This window comes from Lygodium microphyllum, chromosome 4, assembly GCF_053477565.2.
Source record: "Lygodium microphyllum isolate KBCC chromosome 4, Lygodium_microphyllum_v1.1.10, whole genome shotgun sequence".
NCBI classification, from domain to species: domain Eukaryota; kingdom Viridiplantae; phylum Streptophyta; class Polypodiopsida; order Schizaeales; family Lygodiaceae; genus Lygodium; species Lygodium microphyllum.
The window spans coordinates 60,146,348-60,159,270 of NC_141138.1; the positions used below are offsets into that span (position 1 = coordinate 60,146,348).

Sequence of the window (12,923 nt, forward strand, 5' to 3'; positions counted from 1 at the left end):
AGGCCATAGAGGAGGAATGGTGCTCCTCTATGAATCTGAAGAAGAAACATCTTCGCTAATACCACCATGGCTACTAGCATCGCTATCTCCCTCCTCGCTATGCTCCACATCCGGGTTCGCCTACACACACAAAAGATCAAGGTTGCTTACGTAGACATGGTGGAGAAAAAGTTATAATTAGCTATACTTTTAATAGGAAAGTAATAAAAACATACCTCCTCTGGCTGTCGAATCCTCATAGCCCTGTTGTATTGGTCCTCATTGATGAGACCCTCCTCATAGAAGTGAAGTCATGTGGCTGCGCGATTATGGCCTTGATGGTAACCTACCTCTCTAGGAGTAGGTATCCTACCAACGATAGTAGTCTGCAAAACAATTATGATATATACAAACAGTTATGAGACACAATGTATTAGAACAAATTATATAAAGAATTGAAAAAAAATTTAAAAAACTAGAAATCAAAAATTACTTACAAACTCTGCCTCCCACGACTCTCTGCCGCCTGATCCGTAATGAGACAATCCCATGGTTTTCATTTGGATCCGTCGCGCCTCTGCGTGCTGGCGACTCTTCACTTTCTCTGCTGCTTTCTTCTTGGCTTTCTTCCACTCTATGCGGTGGCACATAGGTGGTTGGCTATAGGCTCCACGCCCCTCCTCCTGCCTTCACACTGAGTCCCTGGTACATGTCATGAGGTGGGATCTTTTGTTGTGAAGCAAATCCCTCACTTTTGTGCATCCCCAATCATCTGAGAATCGCTGACCCTCAGGATTTGGGTACCTCCTATGGACTGCCCTCAACACCTCCTGCCACAAGTCGCTTTTCTGATTTTTGAAGGCAATGAAACAATCTTTATACATCGCATGCACGACGCTCCTCATGTATGCCATTACATCCCTTCATCATCATGGAAGATGCCACCAATATCTGTAACTCTATAATACTGGCGTACAAGCTCCTCTATGTGATCTACTGGTGAGGGTGATCGCTCGCCACCTCCTAGGTAACCCCCACACAAGTCTCGTCCTCCCCCTCGACTCTCCCTCCTCCCTCTCTATCGACTACCCTCTGCCTCACTGGATGCATGTGCTTTTGCAGATGCACGTGCGTCGGCTGACACTTGTGCTTCAGCCGATGCACGTACAGGTGCTGCACGTGGAGTACCTACATATGGAGTACCTGCATGTGGAGTACCTGCAATTGGAGTTTGGGAAGTAGTGCCAGGAAAAGACGTCAAAGGCGTTCCAGACATGATATTGAATACCTCGTCCGCTGTGGGAGAGCGGCCAAGGTGTCTGGTCATCTCTCCCATGAAGTCTTCCCTACTAGGAAGACCTCCAAAAAATGCATTGACCCCCCTGCCAAACGAGGCCAATGTATCATTCATGCGATCCAAATCCGGGTCATTGCTAGATGAACCAGGATATGACATCTGTAAAAAAAACACAAGAAAAAGACAAATTTGTTTGCATACAGAAAATCATATATTACCTACATTTTCAAAGAGCTTTCTTTAGACATTGAGCATAAAACTTAAGTGCTAATGCTTCTCATAAACAAGAAATTTGATAAACACAAACATGGGATGGGTCACATTCATCATTGCAAAAATATATTGTTTTCTATCAGAGCTGGGAGATTTGGCGCGTGTATAAGCGCATCTAAATTACATGTTAGACACGCTCTCAGACGAGTTCCAGGTCAATGCTCTGCGCGCGCGTGTATCATCGAGTATAGAGTGTAGAGCACACGCGCCAGCACACGCGCTCTAAGACACGTCCTCAGATGCAATGAGAGGAAACATTTTTTCGCGTCTGTGTGCTATTAAAAAATCTGTAACCATGTGCCTCACATGGGCTTCTCGAAGGTGATCTGTTCTCGGAATTCCTGAACCTTCTTCTGGATCATGTTCACAACATGGGGCTGGACGAAGCTATCCACCTCTTCGTCCTCGACATAATGTTCAGCAAGGACCCTCCCAAATTCAAGTAGGCGTCTTTGTTTTCCTTTTTCCCATTTGCTGAGATTTCCCCCCCTTTTCCTCAGACCAGATGATCACAATGTCCCTCCCAAGACATCGGATTGATCGTCATCGACTCCAACCCAGCACCAATACCTATTTCATAATACCCTGCTTTGATAGAAGCCACAACATTGGCCACAGCTTGCAAACCTGAAAAACATTGCCTGTTTACAGTTCTAATAGGAACAGTTTCTAGGAAACCCGCATAAAAAGAAGCCATGCGGCACTCATTAGCGCGCTGTGAGCTTGGAGGGAGAACACTGTCAACAATAATATCACCAATATCTACTGAATTTGTACCCGTCCTTTCGACAACAGCCCTTAGAACAGGTGCCAATAAATCTTCAGCAAACGTATCTTTAAAACCTCCACGTTTTGCTTTACAGATCGGAGTGCAATAAGCTGCAACGATCACTACATCATCACTATAACCAGGTTTCCTTTCGTAAGCAGCTTTAGCTCCCTCATTACATCAAGAGTCATGCTTTTTGCTTCAGCAAGCCGAGCATTCAACATGAAGAACAATTCTGCACCTGTTGATGGTTAGCCCCTCCTCGTCGACAGAACAATGCTTGCCCTCCAATTGACGACTTCCAGTTCATTTTCTGATACGTGCAGCTCAGGAAGCAGAAGACCAATCTGTGTGTCTGTATCACGCCTTCCTCCCCATCGTGCACTCTCGTCTTTTTTTTCAAAAAAGAAACTTCCTTTCCCCCCCTTCGATCACAGAAAGCAGTTGCTTTTCTTTTCTCCCGGCCAATAAAGCTCTTCTGACCAGAAAAGCCGCTTCTCCCACAATAGCCTCAGAAAGGCGGCCCCTTCAGTGCTTGATCCAAAATCTTTTTGCATCATCTACCGATCTACAAACCATTAGACGGCAATCTGCTACACAAACTGCCACATGATTCTTATTTTCATATGCAATTTCCCGCACTCCAGGTTTCAACTCTCGTATAAAGAAGTCATTCATTGAAAGTCTTGTAATGATCCACAGGGTACTTGAACTCATCAACATTAATGCGATCCTGAAAAAAACTCTATAAACTTTGGTATTTCCTTTGCTGATTCAGGTTGACCCATGTGCATCCCTTGCTGCTTGGATAAATTTACAAGCATCTCTTTGATACCTTTTGGAATACACAAATAACAGTGCTGCCACCAAATGAGAAGTATCCAAGCTCATCACCCTTCTTAACATAGTCCCCTTCATTTCTAGTGAAAGTAATGCTTCCCACCATTGTTGCACCAATTGCCACAAAAGCCATCTTAAACAATCAACTTTCTTTTCTGCGAGAAGATCCTTACATAAACCGAAACCTTTCCAAATTCCTTGTTGTTGACGATATTGATTACACGCTTATTGTCTGAGAAAACATTGTAGTATTTGCTATTCACAGCAATAGGATTGACCATGTACAGATGACCAGGCACCATGATATTCTTTCCAATGACTCCACTGATTGGCATGTGAAACCGATGGTAATCCTGTGGGGCTAATCGAAATATTGCAAGAGATCCCCCTTCAAAATCATATCCAACCTTCTCATCAGCAAGAAGCCCCTTCTTGTGAGCATTTGCATGTAATGCTCGGAAAATTTTCCAAGAAACTTTTCTTGGTTTCCCATCCATGCTCATAACATCTTCCCTCTCAATAAGGGCAACACATGCTTGAAATGTGATCTTAAATGTCTACTGATTTAAGAAAATGCCCTCCTTTTGCATCTATTTGTATAGTTGTAATGTCTTCTCTCCTTGACCGTGCTCAACATAGATTAAAAGCATCCCTTCATGCTCACCACTATGCCTCCAAACTTCTCTCCACTATACTCATGCGCAGAAAATAAATGTAAACACAACAACTAAGTATGTACAAAGTATCAAATCACACACAGAACTTTTGGGTGGTTTTCACACCTCGAATGCATAGCAATACGACATCCACCCCCTCTAATCCTGCGCATTCTCCGGATGGGCCAACTACCCATGATTGTTATCATCAAGATCCACAAATAGATCAATCTCTTCATTATGCATTTCCGGTACATCAACAAGATTATCTGTCATATCATCTGTCTCTTCCATTGGAGCTTCTTCTCGTTGTTCTTCTCTTGCAAATTCTTCTAATGCATAATCTTCATCATCTCTTTTCTTGAAAATCTTGATTCTTTTTCCAGCAATAGGCACTCTAAGCACTGTCCCATCCAATTCTGTCAGCTCATATGTTGCATTATCAAAAACATGTCTGACTATGTACGGCCCAAACCATCTTTTCACCATCTTTCGAAGTGCAGTATGCTGATTTTCAAGGCTGCTATCAAAGACTAATACCCAATCTCCCTCTTCTATTGCTCTAGGCTGCAAGCGATGCCTGCTGTCAAACCTGTCCTTATTTCATAGTCTAGCAATCATCAACCTGTCAATAGCTAGCTGAATATCCTCTGGTCTCCTCTCCAACTGTCGAATCTGGAGAGCTAAGAGCTCCTCTCTCGTCAAATCCTCCTGCCAAGGTAAAACTGACCAAGTCAAGGCACAAGTATCAGTCGGCATAATAGATTTCTGTCCATACATCAACTCTGCAGGCATATATCCTGTGGTAACACTGTGAGTCGTACGATCAGCCCACAAAGTAAACGGTAGAAGTCTCGGCCATTCTCCAATCCGTCCTCTGCATGCTTTGGCTAATGCTTTCACTATCGGCGGATGCCCTCTTTCACTCTTCCCATTTCCCTCTGGATTGTATGCTGTGGTTAGAGCCAACTTGATTCCTAGCTGAGAGAAAAACTCCCTAGCTTCATCTGCATCCAATTCACCGCGATCTGTAGTGATCTTACCCACACAACCATACCTGCAGAAAATTTCTTCCAATAATAACTTACACACTGCACTAGTGGTCTTCGTTCTCAAAGATCTGCCCTCAACATGATTGGTAAGATCCTCTCTAGCCAAAACAATGTATCTCATCCATAGACCCATAGGCATAGTAACCAAATCAACTACCCACTTATAATGAATGCATAGTGGATAGGTTAGATGAAGCTCATCTCGATGACGCACTACGGAATACATCTGGCAGTCTCTGCAAGTCTCAACAAAATGAGAAACATCTCTATACATGCCTTTCCACCAATATTTCTCCTTGATTTTCTCATAAGTAGCCCACACTCCTCTATGACCAGCCCAAGGACTCTCATGAAACTCCCTCATCACCTGTAACTGTGTCTCTCTATCGCAGACAACCCGCAAAGGTAATCCACCTCTTTTATTCGGATGCTTCCAAAGAAATCCGTCCTTGAGAAAATAACCATAGGCTTTCCTTCTAATCTTCTTGAACTCTTCATCTGTCCATTCATCTCTTTTGCTTAGTGTACTAAGATACTTGCCAATCTGCAACCAATCTCCAACATAGAGTTCTTCTATGAAAGCCACAATATCATAGACATGACAAACATGATCAACCATAGTGGCTGAAATTTCTGCATCATCCTCTTCTGCAAGTAGAGTCTCCTCATCATCATATCTAGCTCTAGACAACATATCTGCCACTAGATTATCCTTCCCTGCTATGTGTTTAAATTCCGAATTTAATGACTTGATGTATGCAATCCATCTCAACATGGCTATATCCGGAGTAGAGCAACTCGTAATCATACCAATCAATGGCAAGCAATCTGTCTCTACCACAACTGAAGCTCCAATAAAGTACTCCTTGTCACATTTGAGAGCCGTAACAATCCCCAGTAACTCCCTCTTGATTTGCGGATATCTCCTTTGTCTCTCGTTTAGGACTTTCGCCCCAAACCGAATAGCATACCTGTTTCCATCTGCATCATCTTGACCCATAGCCCAACCTATGCCAATTGGACTAGTGTCAACTGTCAATACAATATGCTTTCCACAATTATAATCCGCTTTCCTGAGAGTAGGAGCATTCTGCAATAACTTCTTCAATTTCCGCATGGCTCTAGTGTGGCTCTCATCCCAATAGAATTTCTGTCCCTTTCGAAGCAGCTGATATAAACAATCTGCTATGTGTGCAAAATGAGGTATCCAAATCATATAAAACACACAAGCTCCAATGAATCTCCGTACCTTTGAAGTGGTAGAACAATACTCTGCAATCTTGCCTATAGCATCCACCTTATCAGGTGAGGGTTTCCTGCCATAATACCCACACATATGTCCAACAATGACAACCTCATTCACTCCAAAAACAGATTTTTGCCCTGAAAGTGTCAAGTTCACTTCTTCTAACCTGGCCAAAATCTTCTCACATGCTGAAATATGATCAGCCACAAAGTATCTGCATCCCTGCTCATTTAGACTCTCATTCTTCTCTTCTTCTGCACACCCCTTAATGGGCACATCATCCAAGAAAGGCATAGTAAGCTGAGGTATGTAATCTCGAAGGACCTTATGCATGGCATTCATCATATGCGCAACAGAATTAGTGGCACCTTGAGGCAAGGTACACATCTTGACAAGCCCAATAGGAGTTCTCATGGTGGTTATGTCCCTGCTTTCCAAAGCCAGCTAAAACTGATCATATCCTGAATACAAATCGCCTAAAGAATAGATGGCACGTCCAGCAAATGCTTCTGCAAACTCATCCACAACTGGACCTATACCAACATTCCTGATAGTAACTCTGTTCACTGGCTACATATCCTGAATAAATCGGAGAGTACCATTCTTCTCATCTTTACTGCGAATCCGTGCATAAGCAGATCCATCATCCATTATCTTTATTTCCATGCGCATCTCTATGATGAATGGCTATCCAAGAATTATAGGATAAGAGCATGAATCCTGCACAAAGAAATGGAAATCCTCCTCTACATCACCAATAGAAACCCTGACACTGAGACATGCAGCATACAAATCACCTGCAGTGTTATTGGCAGCTCTCATACGCCACCCATGCTCTACATCCATAGGCCATCTGTTACTCTCATAAACTCCACGAACTATGAGATTAATCTCTGAACCATGATCCACCAATGCAACATAAGGCACCTGTTTCTCTCCAATCTTTACCATCGTCTCTGTAGTTGCCCTAGCCCAATGGCTCCGCGAAAAGTGACTACGCGGTATCAAGACAGGCTCATCAGTTTCAGCATAATGCATAGGCTGAACCCTCTTCTCTACCTGCGGAAAAACAGAAGCATTTTCAACCATAACCTCATCCTCATCCTCATCCAACTCCCCAATCCAAACTCCCTGTGTATCAATGGTAGACAATGCATGTCTCTTCCTCTTCAGGACCTCCTGAAACTGATCCTGAAACTCTCTTTTCGAGATGCCCAAAACCTCAGAAATAGTGAAAGTCACCTCACTGCCAAGTATCTTATAATTAAATATTTTCTTCATGTCCGTAGATGTCTCAATATCGGACATCAATCTAAACCCTGGCTGCTTTCTCTCTCTAGGCTCTTGCCTCTTTTCTCTCTTTTGAGCATCTTCCATCTGTCGATCTGGCCCTGGTCTTGAAGACGGTCCTGCAGTAGGTGGAGTAACAAACTCACCCCCTCTAGTCTTTTTAGCTGCACTTGGATTTTCTTCATCCCTCTTACGCTTCTCCTCAACAAGTACATCTGCTCCCTGAGACTTAGCCAAATAAGCATAAATAGAGTACCTGTCAACAGGCGAATCCCAACCTGTCTCTGATCTGATGCTAGAGCCTGCACTAGTCAAAAAAATTTGCTAAATTTTTCCCTTGTTTGCAGTCTCCATAGCATAAGTCCATAGTGCTGACTGAGTCTCTGATCCCTTCTCAATCTGGACTCCATATGCAGAAGCATCACCTCTAGCTGTCACATAAGATATACGCACAGCCATGTCATCCACTAACTTCTTCGTTCCACCTTTACCAAAGTTGGTAGCAAGTGGAGCTCCTGTCTCAGTCAACCAAATCTTACCATCTTGTCCCCAATATACCAAATTCTTCCTCCTTGCATCTTGAAAAGATTCACAATCCCTGCAATGCTGATGGTCCGTACTATCGCACCAAATACATCTCCGATCTCTCCTAGGTGCACTAGGAGCACTCCTAGGTGCAGTAGGAGCACTAGAAGAAGTAGTAGGCGCAGTCGAAGCAAACTGCTCTTTCAACTTTCCCACCAACTCCGCTTTAACTGACTCCAGTGTCAAATCTGTTATGCCTTTGATTATGTCATCAAGAGAGGTAGGCACCGATGGAGCGGATGGTTTTGGAGCAGAAGGTGCAGGCATCGGTCGTGGAACAGGAGGAATAGGTGGAGTGGAAACAGTAGGCACTGGCATAGGCCAAGAAACTGGCTGAGGAGGAGAAGAAATAACAGGGATAGAAGCAGGCATACGAGCAGATGATGGTGTAGGTGTCATGGAACCATTCTGTAGGTGAGTCTTCCATATCCTCCTCTTGGTCAAAGTCGAGACTGCATCCTGAGCATCCTGCCAATCCGTTTTAAGACCCATAGGCTTCGTGCGATCCTCAAGAAGCTCACCCAATTCTTCTTGAAGAGTAGGATCTGCAGCTTGCAAGAAAAGCTCAACTTTTTCAACATCCAATGCTCTTTGTTCAATGGCATCAAGCTGACTATACCTCTCTTCAAATTCTCAAATCAACTCTGAAGCAGCTAGACCTTTGTTTGGCATGTAGACCCACTCTCGGAATGACCGCCGAGTAGCCATACCAAAGTCTTCAAGGAAATATTCTTCTTTCAGGGCCTTCTTAACATCTTGCCAATGTGTATTTTGAATAAAAAGATCAGTCACTTTTGCCCTCAAGGCGGGTGTGACAAGACGAAGGAAGTACTTACTCATAAGTCATGCTGGAACTCCAAAAAACCCCATCTTGATTTCATATGTCTTCAAATATGCTGAAACATTACGGCCATCAAATAGCTTCTTCTCATTCTCAACTGCTTCAATAGCCTTAGTCGCACTGTTTGCATTCTCCTACTCCGAATAGAGTTGCCTTTGCTGAGACAACTGTTGTTGATGCAATTGTTGCTGCTGCTGCATATATAATTGTGTCTACTGATTTTGGAGCTGCATATACATGGACATATTCTGCAAAATCTTCTTTAGATCCTCTGTTGAAGTACTTGACGCAGCAGTCATTGATGGAGCTGAAGTAGAGGACGCAGCTGGAATCGTGGAAGAGGCTGAAATAGAGGCTGAAGTATCTCCCATCCTGAAATTTCTGTGACGCTTTCACGTCGGGTTCACCAAAGTTGTCGAAGGGTTTCGAAAGTAATGTCGCGACTTCAGAAGTCCTTGATAAATTTCAGGATAGAAGATCAAGCAAGTGAATGAAGTCAAATCTGTTATGACTGCAACTACTTCCTGTGATGTTGATCAGTTGGAGAGATCAATAATGTTCATGATCATATATAATTCTTTGTATTGAATGAACCAGTAATCCTTCAAAAACATAGAAGAGTTCTGCATGATATATATCATGTGTTTGCTGTAAATTAACTGTTTTTTTTTTTAAACTCAGAATTCTATGCAAAAATTTTGTATCAAGTAACCATGAAATACTTCAGCCAGTTCTTAAGGATCAAAATTTGACACTATAGGACTCTCTAGCTTTTATCAAGCTGTCAAAGCTATTATCCGATCAGTGATTGCACTCCAACAAAGTGGACATTTTTTACATGTTGCAGCATAGGGTTTGTATAAACAGAAATGTCTCTGTGCTTCTTGACAGTTTGGATAGGTTTCAATCTCTGGAAATGCGACGGTTTCAATTAGATTGGACAGCGCTGCGCTTTTTCCTTTTTACCAGCCTCAAGGACAACTTCAGGGGAGAGTAACTTCTGAGCTTTAACATCAGTTTTATAACGAGATGACTGTGGACCATAAGCACAGTCTTCAGTTCAGCCACCACCAGTCTTGATAGAGAGAAGGGTGCACTGCTGCCTTCTCTAAATTTATGCATATGTCTATGTACTTGAGCCCCATGGAACAGGAGGTCAAGCAACGGTGAATCATAAATAGCCTGGTTTTCTTCACGCTGCCCCTGTAAGTGACTTTGTGTGCTACTAAAAAATCTGTAACCATGTGCCTCGCATGGGCTTCTCGAAGGTGATCTGTTCTCGGAATTCCTGAACCTTCTTCTGGATCATGTTCACAACATGGGGCTGGACGAAGCTATCCACCTCTTCATCCTCGACATAATGTTCAGCAAGGACCTCCCAAATTCACGTAGGCATCTCTGTTTTCCTCTTTCCCGTTGCTGAGATTTTCCCCCCCTTTTCCTCAGACTAGATGACGATCACAATGTCCCTCCCAAGACATCGGATTGATCGTCATCGACTCCAACCTAGCACCAATACCTATTTCATAATACCTTGCTTTGATAGAAGCCACAACATCGGCCACAGCTTGCAAACCTGAAGAACATTGCATGTTTACAGTTCTAATAGGAACAGTTTCTGGGAAACCCGCATAAAAAGCAGCCATGCGGCACTCATTAGCGCGCTGTGAGCTTGGAGGGAGAACACTGTCAACAACAATATCACCAATATCTACTGGATTTGTACCCGTCCTTTCGACAACAGCCCTTAGAAAAGGTGCCAATAAATCTTCAGCAAACGTATCTTTAAAACCTCCACGTTTTGCTTTACAGATCGGAGTGCGATAAGCTGCAACGATCACTACATCATCACTATAACCAGGTTTCCGTTCGTAAGCAGCTTCAGCTCCCTCATTACATCAAGAGTCATGCTTTCTGCTTCAACAAGTCGAGCATTCAACATGAAGACCAATTCTGCACCTGTTGATGGTTAGCCCCTCCTCATCGAGACAAAGCAATGCTTGCCCTCCAATTGACAACTTCCAGTTCATTTTCTGATACGTGCAGCTCAGAAGCAGAAGACCAATCTGTGTGTCTGTATCACGCCTTCCTCCCCATCGTGCACTCTCCTCTTTTTTTTCAAAAAAGAAACTTCCTTTCCCCCCCTTCGATCACAGAAAGCTGTTGCTTTTCTTTTCTCCCGGCCGATAAAGCTCTTCTGACCAGAAAAGCCGCTTCTCCCACAATAGCCTCAGAAAGGTGGCCCCTTCAGTGCTTGATCCAAAATCTTTTTGCATCATCTACCGATCTACAAACCATTAGACGGCAATCTGCTACACAAACTGCCACATGATTCTTATTTTCATATGGAATTTCCCGCACTCCAGGTTTCAGCTCTCATATAAAGAAGTCATTGAAAGTCTTGTAATGATCCACAGGGTACTTGAACTCATCAACATTAATGCGATCTTGAAAAAACTCTATAAACTTTGGTATTTCCTTTGCTGATTCAGGTTGACTCATGTGCATCCCTTGCTGCTTGGATAAATTTACAAGCATCTCTTTGATACCTTTTGGAATACACAAATAACAGTGCTGCCACCAAATGAGAAGTATCCAAGCTCATCACCCTTCTTAACATAGTCCCCTTCATTTCTAGTGAAAGTAATGCTTCCCACCATTGTTGCACCAATTGCCACAAAAGCCATCTTAAACAATCAACTTTCTTTTCTGCGAGAAGATCCTTACATAAACCGAAACCTTTCCAAATTCCTTGCTGTTGACGATATTGATTACACGCTTATTGTCTGAGAAAACATTGCAGTATTTGCTATTCACAGCAATAGGATTGACCATGTACAAATGACCAAGCACCATGATATTCTTTCCAATGACTCCACTGATTGGCATGTGAAACCGATGGTAATCCTGTGGGGCTAATCGAAATATTGCAAGAGATCCCCCTTCAAAATCATATCCAACCTTCTCATCAGCAAGAAGCCCCTTCTTGTGAGCATTTGCATGTAATGCTCGGAAAATTTTCCAAGAAACTTTTCTTGGTTTCCCATCCATGCTCATAACATCTTCCTTCTCAATGAGGGCACCACATGCTTGAAATGTGATCTTAAATGTCTACTGATTTAAGAAAATTCCCTCCTTTTGCATCTGTTTGTATAGTTGTAATGTATTCTCTCCTTGACCCTGCTCAACATAGACTGAAAGCATCCCTTCATGCTCACCACTATGCCTCCAAACTTCTCTCCACTATACTCATACGCAGAAAATAAATGTAAACACAACAACTAAGTATGTACAAAGTATCAAATCACACACACAAATTTTGGGTGGTTTTCACACCTCGAATGCGCAGCAATACGACAACGCATTGGACCCAGAGGAAAGATTGAGCTACCCCATGCACCTTGGATGTTGTCAAAGAACGAGGAAAAAATAGTGAAGGAACAAATATATAGCTTTCGAACACCCATAGGATGTATGAGATGTCTCAAGGGAGCCTTCATAAAGAAAAAGAAAAGAGGTGTGGAGCAACTATCTGGTTTGAAGTCCCACGATTGGCACAAAATGATTCAATTAAGGGTATCTCTAACCATGAATATAGTAATTAGTGGAGTAACTATGTGTAAACTTTGGGGTATGATGACTTTTTCCTCAACTAATCATTTGATCTATGAATATTGTTTACATTCTGTTCATACTTCCTACTAGCATATCCCATTGTGTATCCAAAGATGTACATGATATCATTTACAAGATGGGAGAGCCTGTGAGGTGTGTATACATTGTATTTTTTCATTATATATCTTTGAATTTCTACAGAAAAATAAACAATTCTCAAATACATCCTGACAGTTACGTGAGCTCGAAGGAAATTGATCCAAACACATTGCAAGATGCTCGAGTATTATCTGTTGAGGTGGTTTGTTTGGTGGAGGAAATTTTTCCTCAATCCGTTTTGACTACTCGATTACATTTACTCGTACATTTGATTGATGAGATCGCACTTTGTGGGGCAGTTCATGCAAGGTGGATGTTTTTTCTTGAGCGCTTCATGAAAACCTTGAAAGATTTTGTGAGGCAAAAAGCACGGCCTGAGGG

At 42.7% G+C, this 12,923-nt stretch overlaps 2 pseudogenes; both read right to left on the reverse strand.

The window, feature by feature from the left end:
* Nucleotides 1–2,045: 2,045 nt before the first annotated feature.
* Nucleotides 2,046–2,878, reverse strand: LOC148037087 (3-ketoacyl-CoA thiolase 2, peroxisomal pseudogene; annotated as a pseudogene).
* Nucleotides 2,879–2,988: 110 nt separating this feature from the next.
* Nucleotides 2,989–11,375, reverse strand: LOC148037088 (phosphatidylserine decarboxylase proenzyme 3-like; annotated as a pseudogene).
* Between the last annotated feature and the right edge of the window lie 1,548 nt (nucleotides 11,376–12,923).